General features: G+C 40.4%; 1 long non-coding RNA gene across 1 annotated transcript; it reads left to right on the top strand.

The window, feature by feature from the left end:
- The first annotated feature begins 1,851 nt into the window (after positions 1–1,851).
- On the top strand, positions 1,852–4,446 carry LOC141484728 (uncharacterized). Its single transcript, XR_012466762.1, has 2 exons — positions 1,852–4,274; positions 4,333–4,446. It is a non-coding gene; the product is annotated as an uncharacterized lncRNA (long non-coding RNA).
- The last annotated feature ends 1,586 nt before the right edge of the window (positions 4,447–6,032 follow it).

The raw sequence follows: 6,032 nt of genomic DNA on the forward strand, positions 1-6,032 counted from the left end.
ATTTCTCTAAGAATATACGCAGTGGACAGATAAAAATGATTCTTATCATGTGAATTGACATATAATGAATGTATAACGTATTCATCATTCATCATGAATATTTTCCATTTGGTTTCATTGGTTTCAGAAAATTCTAATGCATTTTCATCTTTCGGCTTTGTTGGCATTGTCATTACTATTGTTTATGTTCAGGAAAAATATCCAGCTGAAATTTGGTGTAATTGCAGAACAAAGTACCCACATAACGTTCCGATGTAGAGTGGATATCTTAACGAAAGAGTTAACAATTTGAAAGATATAATAGAACTGACAGTTACTTGATGAACATTCACTTTAACGGTTTCAAAAATCACACTTCGATGTGAGATTTCCACTTACAAAACTGCAACACGTTTCTCGGTTAACAATAGCGGGCATCACAATACGGACGGGAGCCGGTCGGTTCGACGTGGGTGCTTTGTTCATTCACTCAAATCGACCGCCGTATTGGTCGCTGTTTCAAACCCCAAACTGAACGATCGATTTTCATTTGCTGTCGTCCAACCCGTGTTAGGAATCACACGTCAAAAGGTAAGACCTCGTTAGTTCTTAGCTCGCACAAGTTTCGACTTCTGAGAATTGTCGTTCGTAGGGGTGCGACAGCTGGTTAACGGAAAAACATATTTAATACGTGTTGTGGTTTTGTAAACTTTCAAGAGGAAATCCCTCACTGCTCGCATACACTCTGTTACGGCGGGTTGGCTGTCCTTATTCATCTTTCACTGCCTGAACCACTGTGCATACTGTTTTTGGCGGGTGCATTGGCTTTGGATGTGGGGGTTGAGCAAACCATCGGATGCCTGCATCTACGTAGCCCCGCTGGTTACGGAAATGACAGAATTACTTGTGGTTCTGTTATTTCCTAACTGAATGGCATCCCAACGATGGCTTAATCCTAAAGTGTGTGTATCCGTACCAAGAGGATGAATGACACTGAGCCTATCAGCTGTTTCTACGGAACCTTCGAGATACCGGGCGCCCTCTCGTCGTAGCATCGCCTTGTCACGGTAATGCGGGGCTCTGCCGTGATTGACATTCTTTCCCTAGCTACTCGTGGGACTTTTATGGACAGAGTAAACCTGAAAATTATTTCTGACGCTGAGTCTACAGAGGAGATGGATGTCGAGCTTACGACACCAACTGACCTCCCTGTAAATATAGATCAGGATCGAGAACTTCTCAACTCTCCAACTCCTGATCCAATAACTGAACCTAAAAAAAGGTTTGGTGATGCAGCTATGAAACGATTGAGTCGTCCCCTCATGAAACCGCCTTGCACCCAATTCTTGAGCGGCGTACGCAGAATCTGTCTCAGATGAAGTAACAAACCCCCATGAGCAGGTTAGCAAACGTTTGCGCTCAAGTGATGATTCACCAAAACCAGAGGCGAAAAAGCCCTGCACGGTTGAATCTAAGGCATCATCAGGTGTAGCTGTCGTGCAAAAACCCTCATATGGAAAGGTTGTCGGGGGAATCAAGGTGGGAATCTTACACCTTGACTATCCGACTACCTCATTAACGATGAAACAGCAGAGCATATACAATTTGCCTGCCCCGCTGGGGACCATATTAGGTTTTCAACCTGACCCAAATAAACCTGACTAAATCGACCCAACTTCTTAACGGCCTAATCGGCTTCGTTAAGAAGCGAATAAGAAGAAATAAGTGTCATTTGAATCACTGCAATTTTGCCAATGTAACACAAATGCTTCAATTCCGTCAACATAAATATTATATGATCGTGATTCGATGAAGTAGACAGAGGCCGTTTTCGTCTGGTTCTGATTGGCGAAGGGTCTACAGGTGAGAAAGTTTGTCACCTCACAAATCACAAGAGGAGACTAAATCATCTGTCGGTAACAAATAAGACAGATGGGTATCCGCGGCTAAGCTAAACAGTGGAGACGGGAGTGGGTTAAACAACTTAGCAAATTTCAAATAGATCTTAATGGGCGCCAGGTAAATTTAATCCTCCAGATACCCTAAGTAACTCACAATATCAATAACTTACCAATTAATATTGGAAATAAAAGATAAAGATCCCCAATATGATTTATTCAGTAATCCTAACTTACATGGATTAACCAACAACGCTTCTAAGACAACAATGCAATATTCACACTACTACGCGATGTTCAAATGTGCATACAAGAGCGCGGTGTATCTAACCAAGAATTCAATCAGCCATAAATTACGGTAGTAACGACGCTCAAAGAAAACTACAATACGTCGAGTAAAACTACCACGAAAATTGAGTAGGTGAAATCGTAAATACTAGTATCGGATGGTAAGACAAACTCGTTTGCGTCGCGTGAGCTCAGGCGTAGGCGCATCGGTGTCAATCAGCAATCGTGAAAGGAAGAATATACCTCAATTTCCGTTTCACAAATATCTATGTTAATCAGGTATCAATAAACAAACTCTTAATCAATAAACGATAAACAAACACTATATCAAACAGGTATCAATAAACAGAAGGGCAAACAATTATTTAAATATCTCAGTATAGCACAAATTTTCAAATAAATCAATTATAACTTGCGTGCTCCTTTTGGGCCACCCGGTATATGGTGTTAGGCTACCCTGTAGTATGGCGGAGATGGATCACCCTGTAGCACCGGAGGTGGATCACCCTGTAGCACCACCAAGATAGATCACCCTGTAGGGCACGACAAGCTGGACCAGTAATGGATCACCAAATAAGATCCAGGAAGAAAAAAAAAAAGGAAAACAGGAACCCTTAACGAAGACAAAAAAAAGCAGGAAGAAAAACCCTACGGAAGAAAATTCTCAATCAGAATCAGATAAAAACAAGGTGAGATTCAACCCCCATTCAATAGGACTATTTGACTAATCAATACCCCTGGTATATTTTCATTTAAGCAAAGAAGCAAGATAACAAGAGTATATTTTTGGGTGCCCTGTATAACCATATGACCCGTAAAAATCAAGAAAATTGAATGAGTGTTGAAACCTCTCTTCAATACTAATATTCAGTTGAGATATAACGATGGAACCAGAAATTACTAAAATCATTTAAAACACATTTAATGGTAAAATTCTTACCCTGGCCAAGGGGTTTTCTATACGTTTCTTCGTGTGCGGTGCTCTGCACGGAAGTCCTACTGGGACTTGATGAGTGACTGAGGGCCTTCTGTTTCTTATGAATCTAGAGACGAGAAACGAAGGTTGTAGAATTGAAGAAGTGATATCATAGCTAAGATCACATGAGAGATGCGACAGTGATTCAGACATACCTAATTTCGGAAATCCTTCCACCTGGCACGAGTTCGGTAACCACCACAAATCCTCAAAAGAGCTTAAGTTTCAGACTGCAAATATCCACACCAAAATGACCAATCAGTCTTCCACTATACAATCCTGACTTGTAGAAATAATCCCCGTGAAGGATGGCACAAATACAACCAAATATATCCTACAATCAGTCTGATGGTACCCTTTGAACTCCGAACCAAGCTCACCGAAGGCTAACTTCCAAATACTAAGCGACTGCCACATCTGACAGCTAACCAGTTGTTGCCACAGTGCATCCAATCTACACTACAAGCACCAAGGGGGCGCTGTGCACAACATCATAAATCTAACAATTCTTCCACAGCCACTTGAGACATCATCAACAAGTCCATGACACATCAAAACTCCTTCTCAAAGCAATGCAACCCTAAAACAACCCTTGACAACTTGAGTAACCGATAAATCCTCCACCCGTGAACAACTGTAGAACTAGTTCGGTGTAAGTCGACGGAACGACACTACGAAAGTTCGGCAGATGTCAACCAACAGCTGTCTTTTAACCTTGTTTACGAATATTCACAAAATATATTGTTCCAACCTATTTTCAACTATTTACCAATCCTTATTCATGCGATGGAATAGAAACATATAAGGTAAGTCGCCATAACCTTCCCTTTCAGTACAAATATTAGAGCATTCATATTATGCAGAATATTTACCGAAAATATCAAACAGTATTCAGAAACCAGAGCTAACTAATATTGTTTTTCAGGCGATATGGCTCTAATATGTAGTAATCCTTCTGGAAGTGATGAATAACAATCTATGCAAGAAATATTCTCGGAAAGGTATAGGGAATAAGGCAGACAACGGCTGAAAAAAAATGATAGGTGAAGAAAACTGAGAAACAAACAATAACAACTATTTCAACCTAGCGAGGAATTTCGGATCTCCAACGTCGATTGGCAATAGGAGAATGCGTAAGTACTGGTCAAAGCAGTTAGTCAGGGAGCATACATTTATTCTTGTACATTTCAGGTATGGTTTTCTATGGAACGGAAGATTCCCATTACTATGATGTTAAATGAATAAAATGAACTTGTAACTGAATTACATTGTTAATATCCTCTGAATAAAGATCTTAAAAGGTAAGGTAGTGTTTTTGAAAGGTCACATAAGAGCAGTTTGATCTAGTGCTAAATTGAAACGTAACAACTTCTTTGAAAATGTAGGTTGGGCACACTGACAAACCAGATGTGTCCCTAGCTGTGACGAAAAGTTCGTCATCAACAAATGACAATTCTGTCGATTCCATAGTAAATAAACGAATAATATCTACAATATTTACAAGTAAATTTAGACCGTTACAAGTTATCGAAGCGCTTCAAAAGATGGCAGTTGGTTGACGAGAGGTCTGGGAAGTATGGTAGCTGATACAGAACTTCGACGCTAAATTCGTTCAATTTTTTCGGACGGCGATTCGTGAAATGTGCGGACGGGCGTTATCGTGTAGCAGGATTCGACCTCTTCTGTTGACCAGTGCCGGCTACTGCTGAAGCAATTTTCGTAACATTTCGTCGATTTTCCCATGATATGACTCCGCTGTTATGGTTTGGCCCGGTTGTAGAAAATAGTGGTCAATTACATCAGCCGCTGACCTCCATACAGTAACTGTGGTCTTTTTTTGGTGGATTTTCACCTTTGAGAAGGACGTCTCCTGTTGTCTTAGATAATCCACTTTTCATTAAACGTGACGATTTGATTCAAAAACATATTTTTCTGTTTGCACAAAAACCAACAGGAACAAAGTTCGAAACATGACATTTCTCTCGATGGTTCAAATCGTGGGGCACCCACTTACGAGCTTTTTGACTTTTCCAATACGTTTTGAACCATCAAAAACCGAATGGGAGCTAACACATAGTCCTTACACCATCCCACGCACCATCCCCTGTACCTGATTACTGTAGGTCGATCACTTATGTGCTTATCTTCGACTTCAAGGCTAAAATCTCTGGAATGAAATTTCACAAAGCAACGTCGAACAGTGCGTTCATTAACACTAACATTGCCAAATGCTTTATTGATTCGTTGGGCTGTTTCGGCAGCTCTTTGGTTCAATTTGAATTCGTAGAGAAAAATTGACTGAAAACTGCTCGACAACATAATATCATACAGTCTAATATAAAAAAATCTCGTTTCAGGGTGTTAGTGATTGCCCATGTCCTTTACGTCTCTACCGATTGAGGTTTACTCATGGAAACGTTTGCTTTCTGCGTAGGCAATTAGCAACTGTCCTTCAGATGCTTACGAAGTTTATCGCACAATTTCCGAAACTCAGTTTTCCTGTTGTATTTAAGACGAAACTTGAAAGACATTCTGGCAATGTCGTGGTAGAAATTTTCGACGTGAGCGTTGGTTCTGAGCAGTTCTGAATACTGACAATAAGATTCCCATAGGAATTTGACCCATGGAGTTAGAATTGTACGGTATGAGCGATCATGAGCATCCTCTCCAGAAACAGCACTCAAAAGAATACTCTCTGGAGTTGCTAAGTTGTCGAGATCATCGATGTTAATGATAGCTAGTGGCGATTGTTTCCTAGCGTTTTCCGTTCTCTCCTCATCTATTCTCAGATATCCCCTCATTACGTTCTCCGCTGTATATTCAGACAATATTTTCATTATTTTTTGATCAACAACCAAAATACCTACTAAAAAGAATGTATATGCCGGGTC

This window comes from Leptinotarsa decemlineata, unplaced genomic scaffold, assembly GCF_025532065.1.
Source record: "Leptinotarsa decemlineata unplaced genomic scaffold, Ldec_3_MD MMD2_tig00026282_RagTag_RagTag, whole genome shotgun sequence".
Lineage (NCBI taxonomy): Eukaryota > Metazoa > Arthropoda > Insecta > Coleoptera > Chrysomelidae > Leptinotarsa > Leptinotarsa decemlineata.